Raw genomic sequence first — 21,184 nt, 5'->3', positions numbered from 1 at the left:
ACTGAATGAATACTTAAGGGAGGAAATCAGGGACTTTGAAAACAACTATTTTCCAGAGAAAGCATCTTAGTAAGGTCTTTGGGTGTAATAAGGCTTGTAGAAATAGAAGAGTGAACATTTTCCTCCTTTTCTACTGTCTTTAAAGAAAAAAAAAAGGAAAAAATCTAACACCAGGAAACAACTCCGCAGGATGCCACTTGAGCCTGCAAAAACAGATGCAGACTTGGGAGAAAAGTGCACGGAGATTGATTAGTCATGCCTGCTGGGCAGTGGGCTAGGAGGAGGGCAGCACTTAGGCCTGAGAGCTGCCATCTCTCCTCAACCCTTAACGAGAGGCCAAATTAGTGAAAATGCAGCTTTAAGAGTGAAGCATAGCCTCTTCTTCAACTCAAATTGGGATATTTAGCAAATGTGTTTTACTATTAAAATGAAAATGGGGTGGAAAATGTAATTCACATTGAGCATATATTGATACCCAATTAACAGAAAATGTATATTTTTTAATGTGTGAAAAGGAAAATAATGCCTTTCATCTGAATCACTGATGATTCTTTCTGGCTAGGATGGGAGCTGATAGTATCCTGGGGCCAGAGAAGAGAGGCTTTGCAAACTCAGGCTGTGAGGAGCATTTGACTGAGAGCCTTGCCTCACTCCTGCAGGTGTGGGCTTGAGCAGGACTTGTGTGCTTGCTCACTGGGCCATTGCAGCTGGACATTTGCCCTCAGCTGAGGTCCTGTCATGCAGCTAGAGGGCATTCCCAACTCCTCCCCAAATAGTGGGGCACAGGAAATCACAACCATTTGTTCAGAGTTCGCCACTCTTGGTGCAGTCCAGTTTTTGTCTTTCCAGCCCTGCCACCTGCTTTGTTAAAGTTTCATCACCAGTGCAAGTCTTTCTGTCTTGCTTTAGTTCTTAATTCTTCTTTTATCATCTGTGACCTCCACTCTCCTATAGGTACCCATCTAAGGTGTTTAATATATACTCTTGAATAGGTACAGGCAGCTCCTGAGTTACAAACATCGCACTTAGGCATGACTTGCACTTACGAACAGAGGCTATGACAGGTAATAGGTAAATGTACGTGTCTCATTTCACATACAAATTCAACTAAAGAACAAACCTACAGAGGTTTCTACCCTGGGGACTTCCTGTATATATGTTTATAAAACATGTAGTGTTGCTCTGTGTGTGTGTGTGTGTGTGTGTAATTGATTTGTAGAAATGATCTTGTGTGAAGGAGCTTATTCTGATTTTATCATTTTCACCCATGTTCTCATTGTGTTGTTGGCTGTATGTCTAGTTCATTGCTTTTGATGGCTGTACAGCTGAATCTTTCAAAGTAGGCTAAGTTGTGGGGTAGTAACAACACCACAATCTTTGGCCACCCTGCACATCCTTCAGGCCAATGGGAGCTTTGCTTTGGGGACTGAGGCTGAGGGAGCCTCCACCACTCACTGCAGCAGGAGGAAGAGAAGGCAGCAAATCACTCACTGGCTGTTAAATCCTCTGTCCAAACCGTGATAAATAGCACACTGATTTTTAAAGTCTCTGTCAAGATGTGGCCAGAACAAGTCATGTGGTCATCCCCAACTTCATAAGGGGTGGGAAATGCAATCCTACTATGATTCTAAGTGGAGGAAAAACCTGGAAATACTTTGGTGAACAGTGTAATGACTATCACACAGTAAGCAAGCACTCAATGATGGGCAACTAGTTGTTTCTAATTCCCCATTACCACAAACAATAATGCTGGCATGAACAGGCTTTCTGATTGTCCCCTTATGGGCAGGTGCAAGCTCCTCTTTGGGCTCTGTAGCCAGAAGTGGGGTTTGGGGGGCCATAAAGTTTATATGCACTTGGTTTCAGTAATCAGTACCAGGTGAGTATGTGAGGGTTCCCATTTACCCATCTCTTCTCCAGCACTTAGTATTACTCAGCATTCTACTTTTCCCTCAGTCTGCTGAGTATAATGTAGAATCTCACTGTTGCTTTCGTTTTTCATTTCTCTCATTACTGATGAATTTGAGCTCTTTTCATCTTCTTGTTCCCCACTCCGGTCTCCTCTGGGAGCTACCCATCCCAATTCACAGGCCATTTTTCTATTGTGTTTTCTATCTTTTCCCGTTGATTTGTTGCAGTTACTTATATAGCTAGCTGTTCATCCTTTGTTGGGTTTAGACATGGAAAATCTTATTTTCCGCTTTGCCACCTCTCTATTAACTTTGCCCATAGTGTCTTTTGTTGAACAGAATCCCATAATTTTGATGTAATAAAATCTAGGAACTTTTTTCTTTTTGCTATTTGATTTGTGCTTTGGGGATTTTATTTAAGAGGCCTTCTATACCTTAAGTTCACAAATGTGTCTCTCTTTCTTCTGTGAGCTTTATAGTTTTCTTTTCACATTTAGTTTTTTCGCCTACTTAGACGCTACTTTTCTACATGGTGAATGGGAGGGATCCAAATTTATTTAATGAATCATTTTCTTGACATGATTATAGAGACATTCCTGTACCCATTGTGATGAGATGTGGCCTTTATCATAAATCAAGTTCTTCCAAACATAGGTTTGTTTCTCAGCTTTCTCTTCTGTTATGAGCTCTCTGGACCTTACTGTCCAAAAATTAAAACAGAATGTGTTTCTGTGTTTGGTAGAATTTGTCTGCTGTATTCTGAGTAGTAGAACCATGATGATTTCCTGTAAAGCCAGGAGGTGATAAAGCATAGTGAAACGAACTCGAAGGTTGGGGCCAAATGAACCCAGGCTCAGTCCTGGCCCCCACAACTTACCAGCCAGTGAACTTGTCTACCTTCTTCAACCTCTCTGAACCTCCATTTTTCCATCTGCAAAACAGGCATGATAATATGTACCTCCTAGGATTTTTGCAAAATTAAATGCTAGAATATAAGCAAAAGTGTGGCTTTCAGTAAATGTTATTTTACTTTGGTCACCATCACCAGTGATTTTTCTTTAATTGTGCTGTAAGGAGTTTTCCTCAGGTCTTACTACCGTAGGTATAAATGAGGGACATGTTATCCCTAACCCCCCAAATGTCACTGCCTCTTGTCCCTACCAACTCATACATTTGTTTCTACTCAGTTATTTCTGTGGGTCCCCATGGAGCCAACTGGGAGCTCATAGAAGCTTCCCGTTGACTTTCCTGTTGCTGGGCACACTTCCACCGATACTGCTGAGGCCTCCATGGAACACATCCTTGAGTCACCTAGTCAGCCCCTGAGGTGTGGTGACAGGCCTGTAGCACGGTAGGTGCTTATCCAGGAGTCCTGGGCGAGTGTGTCACCAGGATACTCCTCCTGCCTGGCCAGTTCTGCATGTGGGCTTTAGGGAGACGTAGCATTCCTGCCTGGCTGTCCTAACCCCTCTTGGCCCTCTCCTCAAAAAAAAAAATAAAAATGAAATCAAAATAAAGCAAGGGCTCTGGGCTCAGGGCTTGTGGGAAGCACCGAAGGCTTTGCAGCCAGGCTCTGGGCTGGCTGGCCGGCCTGTGCTGCTGGAAATAGTTCGGTTTAAAGGCAGCACAAAGCTGGCCCTGTGAGGGTGCTGCTTCGGCTGCCTTTCAAAAAAGGGATTTTTTTTTTTTTTTTAACTTTTGTGATTTGGGCTTTTGATCCCTTGGTTGTGGCTCTGTTCTCTCACCTTCTCTCCCAGGCCTTGGAAGGCTGGCGGTCTAGGCAGGAGGACCCAGCAGTTATCCTCAGCACGCTGAAGAGGGATTGTCACCTGCCAAGATGGGCAACTACCTCCTCCCCATATGCCGGCCCTCAGAGGGTGCCTCTGGGGGGCACTGACCCCTCCTTCCCCCCTCTTCTTCCCTGCTGATTGCTTAAATTTTGGGTTACTGCCAGCACAGCCAATCCAGAACACTCTTTCCCCCCTACACTTTGTGATATTAATAAAGCAATTTCTTCTCTCTCTGGATTCAGGCTCCTAGGCACTACCTTTGGCTCACTCCCAGCTTGACTAGCAAGTGGGGAGATCATTCTGGAACCTTGCCATGTCAGAATGAGACTAAATCCCATCTCTAGGTTGTGTCTACCGTGCTGACAGGATTCTTCAAACTGCTGAAAGGTGAGCTGTGGGCAGGATCACAGGGAAAGGAGATTTGGGAAATCAGCCCCAAATCTGTAGCTGAATCATCTCCTGAAGGAGGCGGTGGTGGAAGGATATCTCGTGTTATCTGTCCAGTCCCTGGGAAGGAAGGGTCTGTCTGGCAAATCTTGTTCTAGGATGAGATGTCACCGTTCTCCTGCTGGGCTCCTGTGACACTCTGGGGGAAAGGAAGAGCGGGGATGGGTTGAGGAGGTGCCTTCAGCCCAGAGGCCCAGAGTGTGCCCTGTGTCAGAGCCAGCTGTCTCCTGGTTTTACCCCATAATGCCTGGATGAGCCTGTTGTAGTTACTCATTTAATAGCAGAGAATTCCCTGCTTTTTTCTCTTGTTTGTAAATACTCCTAGAGTTGAGGGCATAAATGTACACACACTAGATTATGAAATTGGGTTTTTAATTCCTCCTCCATTTCCCTGTTAACGGTGCCATATACTTGCTGCATTTCTGTGTTAAACATTAAGAGAAAGGACATAATTCACTCTTACAGCTACGTTTCTATTTGGTCTCCACATCAGCTCGGATGGCAAAGATACTTAGCACCTCTGCCACATAGCTTCTTTGTTCACAGCAGACGTGGGTTGTTGAGCACACAGCACCTCACACTGAGGCAGATGGGCCTTCCGAATCCTTCTCAACACTGTGCTAGGCAAACACTGCTGATCAGAATCGGTATGTGAGATGTAAGCTGTTTGCTCTCCTGCCTTATAATAGTCACTTACTTGTCTTTAGAGCTCTTTGTCAATTCTCTCCAAATGGTCCTTTGTACCTTATATTGCAAAGTGCCCTCACTTCATAAAAATGTGAAGATATGTTTTTACTACTCTGTAAGTTGCTTGAGAGAAGAATCTGTGTTTCCTTCATCTTTGCATCATGCCAGCTCTGCACTACCGACTTCAGTACCTCTTTGTTGGATCAATGAATGATTATGAGGTTGGACAATAAGTTCACAAACTCATGCTAGAAAAAGTGCTACATACCTCATTGCTGAAAATTACCATAGCACCTTTGAAGTCCTTCCCTTAGCCGTCTGGCGACTGTCGTGATACTCAGCAATGGGGTATGTAGCACTTTTTCTAGGATGTGTTTGCTAACTTAATTGTCCAACCTCGTATCATCTTCTCCGTAAGACTGAGACGACAGTGTTGAAATTGTACTCAGGATCCGCTTCAGGCCTTGCGGCTCCCTCAGTGATATGTGTCATTATATATTCTCTCTCCTGAAATGAACGAAAGCCAACCAACAATTACCAAATAAAAGTTGACAGCACATTGAAACCCACTTCCTGCCCCAAACCAGAACAAAGCGGGGACAGTTTGTCTCATGTAAATGTCATAATACAGGAAACTGCCTCCCCTGAGCCCAAGTGCAATTCAACGTGACGTCTTTCTCAACTTCATTGCAGCGGGTGTGGGGATACCACCTGCGTTCCCCAGGAGTATACTACCATGGGGGTCGTACAATGTCACACAACTGAATTGTCACGGGAACCCTGACCTCACCTATGACCATTCACCTCTATGTTCCCTGTGCTTGGCCACCTGGACCTCTTGCTACCCCTGTCCAGGGTCTGTCCCTCATGTTGGGCAGCCACAGGTCCACCTCCTCACCTTCCTCCAGTCTCTTCCCAGTGTCTCCTTGTGTCCTGTTAGCCCTGTCACTCTCTTTCCTCATTTTCTTAGCACTTATAACCACTGGACCTCTGGACAGTGGTGACATCTAGGATGAGCAGTGAGAGCTCACCCTAGAATGAGATCTGCTAGTCAGTACCTTTCTTCCCAGGGACTGGGGTTCTTATTTGTTCATTATCTGCCTCTTGCCCTGGGATGTGTGCTCTGGGGACACCCCAGTTGCTGTTTCCCCAGTGCTCAGAGCAGGGGTCCCAGTCTCAACACGACAGGCAATTCTTCATTTTTGGAGGCCTGTCCTATGCATTGTTGCCAAGCAGCACCCCTGACCTCTGCCCATTAGATGCGTGCACCTCCCCTGCCCCCAAATCTTGGCAATCCCTGACAATCAAGAATGTTTCCAGACACTGCTAAATGTCCCCTGGGGAGGGCCACAGTCACCTTGGGTTGAGAACCACTGGCCTAGAACAACACTTAGCATGTACTAAACACAAACGCGTGATGAGAGAATGACTTGACTCTGCACTGGTTGTGCTCCTACTGTGCGCTAAGCCCTGGTGAGTTCTCTCCTACTCACTGCATCTGTGCCCTGATAAAGCGATTCCCACTTGTGGGTTGATTGTGAGGTTTAGTGACAATATCCACAAAGCATCGAAGACAGTTCCAGATACATAGCAGGAGATGCTTAATAACTGGCAGCCGTGACCTTATACAGAGGCCTCAACCAGCCTCTGCACCCCGACTCCCTGTTTCTAAGCACCTCACTTTATAGATATAGAGACTGAATTGGAGGAATCTGCCCAAGGTGGAACAGCCAGGAAGTGATGAAGCCAGTTTTTGGATCCCCGTGTTCTGGGCTGTAGGACTCTCCCTCCCGGGAGAGAGGGATGGCTGGGTGAGTCCTCATCCGTCTGAGCCCCCAGCCCTGTGCCTCACATCCCTGCTCACTAGATGTTCATAGAAGTACTGAATGCACAGCGCAGCACCCACAGTCAGGTGGAGTCAGTTGTGTAGTGGAGCCTGCCGAGCGTGCAGGATGATGGGCAGTGGGAGACTTTTCTTTTTTTCTTTCTTTTTCTGGGGGCAGACTGTTCAGTAGCATTATTAGCGTGTCTCCTGGGCCGAGCTTGGGTGAGCCCAAGGGTCCAAGGTCTCCACGGTGGGAGGGCTCTGGAATCTGTGGCCCTGTCCTCCCTACAGGAGCAGGCAGGACAGGGCAGGGGGCTGGCAGCCACCAAGGCCTCTGTCCTCAGTCTGCCTCCCGGAAGGTCTCCTCCTTCTTTCTCAGATCGCTTCTTTTTTCTCCCCTCTGCTCCTTTTCCAAATTGGAGGCTTTGAGGCCCGCTTGGTCCTTTCTCTTTTCTGCTTTCTACATCTTACGGCCCCTGCCTGACTTCGCAGCAGACACAGTTCCGGCTTCAGAACTGCCCTAGTTGTCTAACCTACATTTCCCGCTTCCTGCTGGGAAGAAGGATTTCTCCCCTGCCCTGCAAGGTGGGTTTGAGGCCTGGCTCACGCCTCTCTCCCTTTCTCTCCTCCCAGGTTGGGACCCTCCCCACACCAAGCCCAAGGGTGGCTTGTCAAATCTTTGCCCTTTGGGGCCTAGGGAGGGACTTCTCCATGCTTTCATCCTTCCTGGCCTTTTCAAAAGGAGCTGTGTTCTCCCTGACAGCTGCAGCGCCACCCAGCCCGCTGGGACAGGGATTTTTGTCTGCCCAGCCCTAGAGTGATGCTTTATGTGTATGAAGTGAACCCCAAGAAAGCATTTGCTTTCTGGCCCTGGCAGAGGACGATGGGCTCAAGCTAGTGGCTTCTTTGCTTATGGGCCCTGAGTCCTCCCATGTTTTACCCCACTGGCACCACCCTGCTGCCACACTCAGGAGCAGTCTTTGAGAAAGCCTGTGTTGGAAGGGACATCTGAGTGTGTTGACGAATGCCAACGGCTCTGACGGAGGAAAACAAACGAAAATTTCAGACCAGCTTCCCCCTGCAGTGAATTATTTGATTATTCCTCATGCTGGAGTATCCAGACCCACCTGAGATTCTGACTGTGTTCTCCCTCCAGCCCTGTGTGGATGGGATGGAGGACGGAGCTGACTTTGGGGAAAGGTTAAGTTATTTGGCCTGCCCTGGTCACATGACACACACAGAAACTCTTAGCTGCCTGGACTGAGGAACCTCTCTGAGCTGGAAACACCAAGGTTATTTATATACCTTTAAAATAATAGCAGTAAAAGCAGTACTAGCCTCCCTCTCCTGCTGTCCTGTCCTAGTAGTCCCCTTCTGTCCCCTTGCCTGGGTGTGTTTCCATTCACGGGATGTTGCAAACATACTGGTTCTTTGATTCCACTGAACTCCAAGAGGGCCAGGCTTTTTCAGTTTTGATCATCCCTGGGTCCTAGAAATGTTCATGGCATATAATTGCAGGCCCCAAATATACAAAGGGTGCCAAAAAAATACATATACACATTTTAAGAAAGGTGAAGGGGAACATATTATTTTAAGAAAGGGGGAAAAAAAAGATATTACATGTGTACCATGTTTCCCTGAAAATAAGACACTGTCTTATATTTATTTTTTCTCAAGAAGACACACTAGGGCTTATTTTCAGGGATGTCTTCCTCTCCCGGCTGAAATGCATGGTGTGGCTATGCAGCGTATCTGCATGCCCATCACTAGGTCTTATTATCGGGGTAGGGCTTATATTTAACAAATGCATAGAAATCCTGCTATGGCTTATTTTTTGGGTAGGTCTTATTTTCAGGGAAACATGGTAGTACTCAAGTCATGTTTGATTTCTGTAGTTATAAGAGGTGCTCACCGTCACCTGTATTCATCTTTTGTGACTGCTCTATATTGAGTATTACGATTTTAATACAGGGTTTTCCTTTCTTAAAATGTATATACCTTTTTTTGGCACCTTCTGTGTATTGGATGAACCAATTTTCGTTGCAGACTTTGTGAGGCTGAGAAACAGAAACAGTACTGCTGTGGCCTGAAGTAAACAGTTTTCTCCTTCATCCTGGGTGTGTAATAATGATCACAGCTGCCTGTTCTTTAGAGTGCTGGTTTATCTGCCCTATAATAGCTGAATGTGTGCGGTGCTAACAGGGGAGCTGCCCAGAGGTGTCAAAGGCAGATTCTCCACTTTAGCCCAGGCCTGTCCCACTCCAGAGCCCAACATCTCATCACTGCTATGTTTTCCTGCTCTTTAGTAGAAAAGAAGAGGTCGTGGCTGCCACCTGCAGTGTCTTGGACACAGAGATATGCTGGCCCCAGGACCCCTCCAGGACTGAAGGATCTGTCCCCACACTTGTGGGGAGTGCTGCTGGCACAGCGCTCAGATCGCAGCCCCCTTTAGACATTGTCCCTGTTTGGGAATGCTCCTGAGCCAAAGTCCGTGCCCCCTTCGTAGGCAGCCCACATCTAGTGACTGATTGACATGGGGGTTCAAAAGCCCAGCCCCTACGCACCAACTCAGGCCACGTGAACAATCATCCCCGCTTTTCTCACACCCAGGAGACAGGGCCCAGGCCTCTGCTGAGACTGTCACAGCCCAACTCCTCCCTCTATTCAGTCCTGTTTCTCATGCTTCCCTGACACAGGGCTTGAGCCCAAGAGCGCTTCTGTGAGAGAGAGTGTGTGTAGATGTGGGTCACTATGAAAGTTTTGAGACACATCGTGTTATGATCCAGTATTTCACTTCCAAGAAACACAGTTGACAACATCCTTTCTGATTCACCCGTGTAAGTTTCAAATTGCTCGGCCTTTGTTAGTGTTGCTGGGAGGGTTTCACTTGTTTCGAACCAGGCAGATTTTACATTTCTTGATTTCTGTGTATCTCAAAACTTTTGTAATGACCCATGTACACACCTCTCATGCCAATCTCTAGCTCCTCACTTACTTCTCAGGAATCCCAGCCTGCCTCATTGCCATCCCCCACTCCCGGATCTCTGTGGAAGTGCCTTGTGTCTTGGAAGGCCCCCATATACTGGAGGTGACCCTGAGGTTCAGACTCAGTGCCGTTCCTCTTTGTGGCTCTGAGTCTTGGTGGTTCCCCAGGTAGATGAGTAACTCTTTGCTGAGCTAGTGTAAACCCACATCATGGTCTTCTTCTAGATGGTTTGGGACTGAAAAAAGCAGAAACAGGATTATTACCTCTTTGCACGGCCCACACAGGCAAGGGGGAGGCCTTGTTTGGGGGAAGGTGGTGGGATGGGGCCGAGCGTATGTGCCACGTTTTGGTTGTTCAGCATTTAGGTCCAGTTGCTTCAGTGACAGTCCCATCCTGGACTTCTTTCAAGTACCCTCCTAGTTTCTAGAAAGATCACCACACACACTTGATGTTCAACAAATCTAAGAAGGTAGATGAATAAGCAGGACGGGAAGTAAAAATGAACCAAATAAAGGGAGAAAGTAGGGCTATAATCTCCTTACAGCAGTGGTGCTCAACCTTCCTAATGCCGCAGTATATTTTCTTTCATTGTTACAAAGGGGTTGCGACCCATAGGTTGAGAACCTCTGCCTTACAGACTTCAGGGGACCCAGTCACTTGTAAATTTCTGAAATATTAGTGGAGCACCCTGTGCAAAGCCTGTTCCGGGGGCTGGACGATTGAGCCGTGGTCTCTGTCCAGAGAATGCCTGTGACTCAGCTGTGGGCGTGTCCCTTAACCACTTTCTTTGGCTTGGCCGTATTCAGATGTGGTCTGTTAAACTTGTGTCACTTAACAATCAGGAGGTGACATGATTGCTCCATCTTTAGATCTTAACCTGCTCATCTCTTTGCCTCCTTTCCTCTGTGCATCACTTAGTGTGACGGGACCACTGCCACCACCGATTGCCATTACTTCTTCAGCACTTACCATATGCCAGGCCCTGTGTGTAGAGCAATGTACACCCCTGCTTTAAGGATTATGATTACTCCTTATCACAACTCTGTAAGGCAGGTGCTGTGACTGTCCTATTTTATAGATGGGGCTCTGGGAGGATACATAACTCTAAGGTCTCAGCAAGGGGATCCCCTTGGTGGCCTCCACCTGGAGAAGCCCGCAGTCCCATCCTTTTGGCTCCTGCCTTGACACCTCCGCATGTGCCCCTACAGGCCCTTATCACCCTTGAGCTTCTCATCTTCCTATTGTCTTGTTTTCACATCCCTGTCCTGAGTCTTCATGCCTAAACCTACAACTAACTGTTCTGGTTCCATCTGCCTTTGCAAGTGAACATGAATCTTCTGTCCCTTGTGAAAATGTCCCCTGATGGGTCTTTGGCTGCATGCCCTGCCCTGTGGATACACATAGGGGTTCCTCAGGAGGTGGCAAAATGAGAGTCACTGGGGTATGAGAGCTGCTCCTGCCCTTCGAGCACAGAGCAGCAGACGGTGTCAGGAGGATGTAGGAAGTGTGACTGCTGGTCCCGGGGCAGGTGGAATGGGGTGGGAGCTGAGCACTGAAGCCACCAAAGCTGGCGTCCTGGACTTACCCTCTACCTGCCGAGTGACCCTGGGCAAGTTGCTGGACCTCTCGGCGCTTCTATTCTCCCTTCTGTACAACTGGGATAATAACAGCCTCCCCCGTCACACAGATCCTGCCAGCGGGGCTGCTGGAAGAGTAGGTGAGATGTTGCACTTCAAGAACTGGTTACTCTGTAACCGCAAACACTGGTTGTCAGCACTGTTGTCAGTGTGAGCATGAATTGAATTCCCCCCACCCTCCCTTCCTCTCTCACTCCCTTTTTCCCTTCCTCAGAATTAGTCATCACCCACTACCAGCAAAGCCTGGTGCTGAGGTGGTTGGTGAGAGAGAGATGACAAAGACCGACTCAGCCTTCTAGAAGGACGCGTGCCCCTGAGTCTCACTCCCCTCCTTGCTCCTTAGCTCTGGAGCAGGTCGAGTTCTCTGAGCCTGGGAACACTGGGCTTACCCACATTCACCCTCATACCTGTGTCTGGCTGCCATCCAGAAGGGGAGCAGACCTACAGCCTTCATCCACCTTACAGCGGGAACAGAATTCTCAGGCCCCTTGAAGCCCTGGCATTTCGTGATGCTGTGATTCATCTGTGACCCTTAAAGGACCTGCCTTCACTCCCGGGGTGCAGCACAACAGAACAGGTTCTCAGCGCTTGGCAAATGTGTTCTGAACTGAGCACTAGTAAACAGACTTGGTATTTATGAATGGGTGTCACTGGCTTGCTGTTTTGTATTTTATCACCAAAGATTATGGAAGATTGGGAGCTCTATATTTCAGAGTATGCTTTATGGTTTTCATTACTCTCCTGAATCTCTGCATAATTTGCTGGGATTAGGGATGGAGTGCCTTTGTTTCTTTGTTTGCATTTTCTTCCTTCTGGGTAAACTCGTAAAAATCAATGAAAGGCTGGCAGATGAAAGCCCTGCTCACACCAGAACTTGGCCGCGCGTCCTAACGTGACTGAGTTGTCCTCTTCTGGGTCAGGGAACAGTGGTGGGGTTCAGGATGAGCGAACTTGAACCTAGGTTTTCATGCCTGTGTGGACTCAGAGAGGCCCTTGGGGCTTAGACCAGACCCTGTGTTTACAGATGGGGAAACTGAGGCCCAGAATGAGGAAATGACCCGTCTGAACCTGGCTTACCTAGCATCTGTGGAACCCCATGCTGAGTCAGCAGATAAATTATTTTTAGGTGCCTGCTGTGTGTAATTAGGCAGGATCAGGGAGCGGCCTTGTTTCTTTGTGTGAGTTTTCCTTTTTAACACTGAGCCCAGCTGATACTCTGGCACAATGGTCTCCAAAACAGGGCGCATGCACAGGTGTGCAGGATGGCACAGTAGGGGCCAGAACAGCTTTTCCTATTGATTATTTTCTCATCCTTTCAGTATTTATATGTTTTGTGTATATTTCATGATGAACTATATGACATGGTTGTACAGATGTATACTGTGTGTGTAGATACATATACTGTATACATTATATATGGTACATATATATGTACATAATAGTATACTGTATGTATTTAATTATAGATTAGATATAATCTATACTGGGAATGGATGCATAAGAATTACAGGGGTGTGTGAGCAAAGAAGTCTGTGGACCCTTCAGTCACTGATTAGTGAATACACAGCCTCCCCTGGGCATTCTGCCATAGCCCCATCCCATTACTCTCAGCTCTTCCACTCCACCTTTGTCATCATCATCTTCCTGACATCGTGTTGCGTTTTTGTTTGTTGTATGTCTCCCTTGCTATAAGGACAGCTCTGCATGGGTGGAGTCTTTGGTTTGTCCCCTGCTGTCTGCCCAGGACTTAGAATTGCAGGCTGGCTCCCAGTGGGTGTGCCACAGAGTTTGCTGAAACAAATGATTGGGTGTGGAGCCTCTGCAGACAGGTGAAGGCATGTGCCACCAGGTGGGCCACAGGCAGAGATAGGGCAGTGCAGGATGATCTGGGGATGCTGATCGGGATCTGACCGAGGCTCGGGGAGTCTGCAGAGGCTGCCTAAGGAGGCGCCACCTGAGCTGGCCCCTGCAGGGTGAGAGAGGAGTTGGCCAAGGAGGAGGAGGAAGAGGAGGAGGAGGAGTGCTCCAAGTGGGAGCAGCAAGGGCAAATGGCAGGGACGAGGGGGGGCAGAAGGCAGGGCTGGGACTTAATGTGTGCATCGTTGGGGAACGGCAACAGATGAGGTTGGAAAGGAGGTTAGATCCACTTGTGAAAGCCTTGTGCAGAGTTTCAGGGAGCCGGGGCCGTGTCCTACAGGCAGGGAGAAACACTCTCACTGCAGTGTGCTGTGTGGAGCATGGACCAAGAGGCTGGACCGATCTGCATCCTGGTCTGTCATTTGCTGGGTGTGTGACTCTGCTAAGTTATTTAACCTTTCCTGCCTCCGCTTCCTCTTCTGTGGGGATGATAATAGGACCAGCCCTACAGCAGGACACAGGGAGGATTGAACAAGCAATTCAGGGGTGGTTCCTGACGTGTAATAACTGCTCTGTGAGTGGTACTTACTATAATTCATTCAAAATACTTATTGAGACCTCTACTATTCTCCAGGCTGGGGATGGAGTCATGACCAAATCCTACATAAACCACCCTGGCATGGAGCCCACATTCTAATTAGAAGAGAAAAGAAAAGTGAATAAATGTATTAACAAGAACAAATCAGCCAGTGACGAGACCAAGAAGAGAATTATAGCAGGGATGTACAGAGGTGACTCGGGCTCCCTGAGGTTGGGCATTCTGGAAAGGCCCCCTGGAGCAGGTGACTTAACTTGGAATGGGATTGAGGATATTCGAGGGCCCAGAAGAATCACTGTGTTTGGTACATGGCGGGGGGAGGGGGAAAGAGGCCAGGACCCAGTGACATGGAGCTTGTCTGTCGAGGGAAGGGGTCAGGTAGAAAGCCACTGGGGGGGGGGGTTATGCTGGCATGTGGTGGGATTTGAGTCCTTTTTAAGAGATCTCATAGCTGCTGCCTGGACTCGTAGCAGGGTGAAAAAGTCCTTGAGCTAAAGGGACTCCTAGTTCCCTGCTGAGGCTGGTTCTATTATTGTCCCCATCTTACAGATGTGGGAGCTGAGGCTGGAAAGGTGTCCCTGTACTGTGTCCCTTCACCTTCTTGGTAGCACCCTCCATTGCTTCCAGTGCCCTGTGTTCTCCCCAACCCCATGTCAAGGCCTGCTCTGATGACCAAGTTCCAAAGGACTGCAATAGCTTGCCGTGGTTCTTGGTTTGGGGTCAATGTCAGCCAGCAAGCAAGAGCCACACTGGAGTACAGATGTGCCCCCAAAGTCCAGGGGCGTAGGTCTTTCCCAGAACATGTGGCTGGCCTGAGCCCACCACATCAGTGTCTTCCATCCACAGCTATGACTTCAGAGACTCACTCCCTGCGGTAGAGTCCTGCTTCCTCTCCTTGCTGGCCATGTGACCTTGGGCAAGTTCTTTAACCTTTTCAGATTCTGATTTTCTCCTCTGTGAAATGAGGATAACCATAGCAACTGCCTCCCCGAGTTCTACATGAGTTAACATTAAGGCAACCCTTGACATAGGGCCCAGCACATAGTGGGTGGTCAGTAAGCGTCTGCTGTGACTAACTGTGTTGTCTTCCTGCCACTTCAAGGGGAGAGGCGCCTATTCTCTGCCTACCTTTCAGAGAAGGTCCAGGATTAATGAGATAATGATTGTCGACTGTTTGCAGCTTGGCAGAACAAAGGCGCTGCATAAACACACACGATTATTATTGTCATCTTTGTGCTCCGCCTGGGCAGGCCTATTGTGGTGGGCTGATTTATGGAAATGGTGTGTCCCTAGGTGATCTGAATTAGTGAGAAGCAAATTTTCAGACAGTTCAGATAATAACTGTGTCTTCCACCCACTCAGGGTCTTTCATTCTGAAAGCTGCCAGGGATGGTGGAAGGTGAACAGCAAGAGCGCACCTGTCCATCCTGCAGGGCTCCGAGCACCCAGATGCGTGTGCCTCCATCTGTCCATCCACCCAGTCATCAGCCCCAGGCCCAGGTGTGCTGGGCATGCTGTGGTCCCCGTGGCGTGAGAAGACAAATGTATGCCTTACAAAAATGGCAGTGGCTGGGAACTAACATGTCTAAAGAGTTTGCCGAGTGCCTAGTGATGTTTTGAAGACCTTCCGTGTATCTATGTGTGTGATTCTCAATGGCCAGGGAGGCAGAAACTCATTTTATGCATGAGGAAACAAGCCGGGGGCACCTGTTAGTCCCAGCTACTCAGGAGGCTGAGTGGGGGTATCCCTTGAGCCCAGGAGTTGGAGTCCAACCTGGGTGACACAGTGAGACCGTGTCTCAAAATAAATAAAAGAAAAAAACAAACGAGGAAACAGAAGAGATTTGCCCAGGGTAATGTAGCTAGGAGGAGGGAAGCTGGGATTGCAAGTCGGCAGCAGGGCAGAGTCCACTGCGTCCTTCATCAGCAGGGGAGCATTTCTGATGAGCAACAAGAAGCCTCCTCAAGTCTTAGTGGCGGAAAAACCGGTTGACTCAGAGCTGGTGGGACGGGCCCAGGGTGGAGATCCTGCTTGAATTTCCTTGGTTTCCAAAGTGCATCTTGGGGGGTGTCTTAGGTTGGGTTTCCTGGAAGAAGGACCATAAGAGATGCCTGCAGGAGATTATTAGGGTCAACTCAGGGATGCATAACTGGCCAGAGAAGTTAAACCCCGGTGCACTAACAGCATAGGCCTCAGCCGACCCCACAGGGAGCTGTGAAGTGGGAATAGCCTTTCAGAGTTGTCCTCAGTTCAGACAAAGGGGCCAAGCCTTTGTCTAAACACTGGATACAGCTGCCCCAGGAGCTGGAGTGTCACCTTGGCAAGTCCTCCCTTAGGCTGAGCAGTTCCTGGGAAGAGACTCCTTGAATCTGCAGGTGGGGCTTGCAGGGAGGCAGAGCTGACTCTGACAGTTTTTTTTTTTAAATCACAGTGGAGTCACTATGGAATCAGAAGTCATAACCAGAAACGAGGGCGAAGCCTGGACGTTCTCTCTTTCTCAGCCCCCATACACTGTGTCATGTCGTTTTTCTTCTGTGTACTGCTGGGTGGGCTCACTTCTCCCCCCTTCCCATGGTGAGACTTCTCCCCAGACTAGATGGAGGCCCTACTGCCCACTCACAGATGATGGGAATAAGCCTGGCCTATCTTCTTCCTTCCCTGGAGGCAGTCATTCATTCCTCCTCTTCCTGTTCACTCCTTCCACGATCATATATCAAAGTATTGGGAGCTGGGGAGACAGTGGGAGAAGGCGGACAAGGACGGCTCTGTGCTTGTGGCCTCTGCCTTCTGTGGGCTAGACAGACAGTAGGCAGGTCGCCACGTGGCGTAATCGCAGGTAGTGATCAGTCCAGTGGTGGAAATAAAGCAAAGTGCTGGGGTGGGACCAAGAGCCTCCTGGTGACAAGCAGGAGCCCGTGACTTACACACCTTCTCATCTCCTGCTCTGAGCACTGTCTAAAGCAGTCTCCCGGCACATGACAAATGTTAATTATTTGAACAGAACAACTGAATGACAGGCTGGCTTCATTGTCATCGTCAGGGTTGCGTAGCCTCCTTTCTTCCTGCTGGCTGGGGTGGGGTTCCGAGAAGCCTCTGCAAGGTGTGGTGCCTGCTGACTCAGCTGTGCTCTGCTGGCTGGGCTGGGATGTTCCCTGGACAGCCTCCTGCCTAAATCTTGGCCCAGACCCCCCTGAGGTGCCAATTGGAGCAGCTCTGCCAGCATGACAGCTTATGGGGCCCTGATGGCTACGTGCAAGCTGTGGCTCCGGTTGGGGAATCCTGTGAGAATGGGTGTTCTCCAGCATTAGCTGCTCTGCACTGGCCTAGAGGAGCCAGCCCTGCCCTGCTGGCCTCACTGACATCCCAGCCTGGCCTGGGAAGGGACACCCTGGGGCTGTGAGGACTCTGTGTGGAGCTTGAATGAGAAGTCTGAGTTCTGGTCCTGGTCCTATTGTGTGACTTTGACCAAGTATTCTCTAGGTTTTAGTTCCTCATCTGTAAAAAACAAGGCTTTGCCGTACTTTACCTCCTCCCCAGTTCACAGTATTTTCTCTCCTGCCACAGGGCCTTTGCATGTGCTCTTTCCCCACTGTGGGAATGCTCTTCCTCAGCCCTTTCCCTTTCACCTAGTGGACTCTATTCCTCCTTCAGGTCTCAGCCAAGCATCACACCTTCCTAACTAGGTTAGTTCCCCATTATCCACTCTGGTAGGACTAGAGAGGGCTCTGTTCTGTCCCTTTTCTGGTCACTGATCAGGGTGTCAGTCATATTTATTTGTGGGATTCTTGACCAGTCACCATCCTTAGGTGCCGCAGTCAGGGAAGGCACCCTGCTGTCTTGTCTGTACCTGTAATCCCTGCATATAGCACAGAGCTTGGCGTATAGTAGATACTCAGTAAAGTTCTACTGCCGCGTGGCTGTTCAATGACAGTACACAGATGAAGGCCCTTTATGAAAGTAAAGCAGGAAACAGAAGGGGGGTGTGTTATTACCAATGGGATAATCACGTGGGCCTGGGGGAAGCATCTCAGAATCAGTCATCTTTGGGCGACTTTTCTAGGGCCTAAAACAGCACCAGCACAGACCTGAGCCCCTGGCAGATGGGTCTCACTCAGCTTTTCCCTGCTACATCATTTTACTGCAGCTGCCACGCAACAGCTTTCTAATTGTGTCATGTCATGGTGATATCCTTGGTATGTCACAGAGGCCTGGGCTTCCCGCTGGAGGCTGAGAAATCAAAGGAAATGGAAAGATTTGTGTGTGTGTATGTCACAAAAGCATGGTATGGATGAGAGGCAGCTGCCTTCTAAACCCACTTTAACACTCACACCCCCTGGCCTGCTCCTGCTGGTGGGACTCTCCTGCCCTTCTCGCAAGGCAGTCTGTGTCCTTAATCAATCTGTCCCTAAGTCAATGAGTATTTTATTTGTGGAGGAACTGCTCTGTGTCAGGTGCTGGGCTAGGTGCTGAGGACCCATTGGTAGTAATCCAGGCACTGTCCTTGTCGGTGTAGGTGACTCTGCAGTGGGGAAGACAGATGTTAAGCAGATCACCAGATGCTATGATGATATGGTAACAGGTGCTGCCAAGAAGGGGGCCAGGGCAGGTGTCGCGTGTTTTGGTACCTTCTTTCATTTGTCCAAAAATGTCTTGAAGCACAACCCCCCAACCCACAGTGCAAGCAGGGTAAGTACATTTCTTCCTGCAGCCTCCCTAGACCACCAGGCTACAGAAAGAGCCCACGGTACCTCCCCCTCCCATCTGGGACTTGAAAGCTTTCGACTTGTACAATTAATTTAAATTTAGCACTGATAGAAATATGTATCTCATGTGGGAGCTTCGTTGCCTTTTTTCAAGGATTTGGTCCTTATTCCCCCAAATAGTTGGAGAACCCCCCCTTCCTCCTCGCTCTTCTTCTTTCTCCTCCTTTTCCTCCTTCTGATACGCTTCCTCCCTTTTTCTGCCTCCCTTACTTCTTGTTCCCCCTCCTCACCTTCCTTTTCCTTTTTTTCCCCCTTGTCTTCCTACCCATCTTTCTTCCTCTTCTCTCCTTCTCCTCCCTCCCGCTGGAGGCTCGGCTCAGCTGTCCCTGATCCCTTGAAGGCCCATGCAGGGGGCTGGTGAGGGGCATCTGTGCAGCACCAGCAAGTCTCCTCTTTGGGGGGTTCCTTATCTCATTGACCTTCATATTCTGAGTTGCCCCAGGGCTCTGCTAATAGAGGTCAAGTGTTTACGTAGTGCCCAGCACACAGTAGGTGTTCATAAACAAATGATGAACATGCTTGTGTTGGTGATAATGGTGATGGTTATTAGGGGCCAAGCTTTCCTCTTTAATTCTTCTGTAGATATGTTAATTTAACAAAGATCAAATGCCTTTGCTCTGATTTTGTGTTCTATATTCCTTGGAGGAAAATCATTGGGTCTGTATTTTTTCCATTTTGGAGTAAATCAACATTAAAAATCAGAGTTCAACTTTTTAAATTTCCTTTTTCAAAGAGACATACATGAGCTGTAGGTGGGTGTTAACCTGCGGTCCTTGGGACTGCACCTCTGTACTTCGAAGACCTCAAGCTTATTTTCAATAGCTGGGGTTAGAAAATGAAGCCAGATGCTATGGGAATCACCTCAACGAATTTGCAGCAATATTTGATAATTAAAACAAAATTAAAAATTCTTTGAAGAAGCTGCATTACTCAGGGTGTAACTAACCACTTGCTTCCTCTAATTTCTCTCCCATAATAGTTTAAAAGTTTTAGCAGTTATTACTAGGCATTTTGCATCCTTTATCTCGTTTAAGCTTTAGGGTTAAGGATAACCCTATCATTCCATTTTACAGATAAGGAAACTGAGTTAATAGCAGGAATACTCCCCAAGGATCATACAGCTCATAAATAATAGCTCCAGGCAATCTAATCTACTTTCCCCATAGTGGTTCTGCCCCCTAACAAGAACTTGTTTAGATTGCAGATCCTGACACTGGCATGGCAACTCAAACTCCTGAGTTAGACCTGCTCTAACACTCCTAACCAGAGTGACTCTTTTGGTTATCAATTGCTGCAGAACAAACCACCCAAAACCTCATGACTTAAAACAACAACCATCTTACTGCTCAGAATTCTGGGTGTAGGCTGAGCTCAGCTGGGTGGTTCTTCTGCTCAGTAAAGTGAACTGAGGCTGCAGTTGGCTAGGTGCTCTGTAGGGGGACATCTAGGACAGCTCACTGACATGTCTGATGCCCTGGTGGAAGATGGTAGCAAGTCTGAGGTTCAGGTGGGATGCTGGGACGCCTGGGCGGAGAGTTGTCCATCTGTTCTCCTTCTCTGATAGAGGGTTACTTCCGCTTCCCAAAGCCTTTCCATTATGTCTCTCCATGTGTTCTCTCTGCATAGTCTTTCCCGCATGATAATTGGTAGATATTATTATCTTCCTTTTATGGATGAGAGAACTACCTCAGAGGCTAAATACCTTGCCTAAGGCCATCCAGCCTGTAAGTAGAGGAGCCTGGGTTCTGACGGAGAATAGCCTGGCTGTGAAGTCTATGCTCTTCCCTCCACAGCCTCCCCAAACCTTATTAGACAAGTCAGCGGACACTCACAGAATTATTAGAATGTACCATGTCCTAGGGGTAAGGTAAGGGCAGTATCAGTTCTGCTTTCTAACCTCAGAGAGCTTAGTAGAGGCCTAAGATAGGTAAACAGGAAAAAAAAGGTAAAAACAGCAATACTGGTTGGACTGACATGGGCCTGCTGAAGATGGAGGGAGAGGCTACTGATTGACCACCTTGGAGAATGCTTTGCAGAGGAAATGGAACCATAAAGGAAATTTGGAGTTGGGGACAGGTCTAAGGGTCCTGGGATGGTAATAATTGAAGTTAATGTAAAACATACCATGTGCTTCGCAGGGGTATAAGCACTTTACATGAATTAATTCATTGAACTCTCAAGTAATTCAATAAGCTAGGTGCCAGTTATTGCCACTTTATGGATGAGGCACAGAAAGGTTGGGCAACTTACCTAAATTCACACAGCTTGTAAAGTCTTGGAACCAGGTTGAGATTCCAGTTAATGTGCATTGTGGCATCATAGTCAAGGTCCTAATCATCAGGCTTTATCAGATCTTGTAAGGGAGGCTGATTTGGTGGGGGAGGCTTTCTGGGGGAGAGAGTGGGTAAGCCAGTTTGGCCAAAACACAAGAGTGTTTGTAGAGGAAACGAGCATAGCAACAACTAGTCTGTAAATAGTCCCACCGTGGCAGTTTATCCCTCCAGCGCCTCCCCACCTTCTGTCCCTCTAAGACTTAGGCCACGTGACTTGCCCAGGATATACATGTGGACCCTAAACCCTAACATAGGCCTTCTCTGTCCAAGCCCTATGTTTTTTTTCATATAAAGAGAAAATAACCTAATTTGAGGGTTCAGACTGCATAAGGTCTTGACGTTGAACTTCA

The 21,184-nt window shown here is 48.1% G+C and overlaps 1 protein-coding gene and 1 non-coding gene across 3 annotated transcripts in view; both read left to right on the top strand.

Moving 5' to 3' along the window:
• Positions 1-21,184, top strand: part of BTBD11 (BTB domain containing 11) — a 279,952-nt gene that overhangs the window by 45,286 nt on the left and 213,482 nt on the right. The window lies entirely within an intron of this gene.
• LOC111723049 lies at positions 7,634-7,703 on the top strand. Its single transcript, XR_002771676.1, has one exon. It is a non-coding gene; the product is annotated as a small nucleolar RNA SNORD74 (small nucleolar RNA).

Source organism: Otolemur garnettii, unplaced genomic scaffold, assembly GCF_000181295.1.
Source record: "Otolemur garnettii isolate 467f Iridium unplaced genomic scaffold, OtoGar3 scaffold00007, whole genome shotgun sequence".
NCBI classification, from domain to species: domain Eukaryota; kingdom Metazoa; phylum Chordata; class Mammalia; order Primates; family Galagidae; genus Otolemur; species Otolemur garnettii.
Note: the sequence above shows the minus strand (reverse complement) of the source record. Positions and strands in the feature narration are given on the sequence as shown.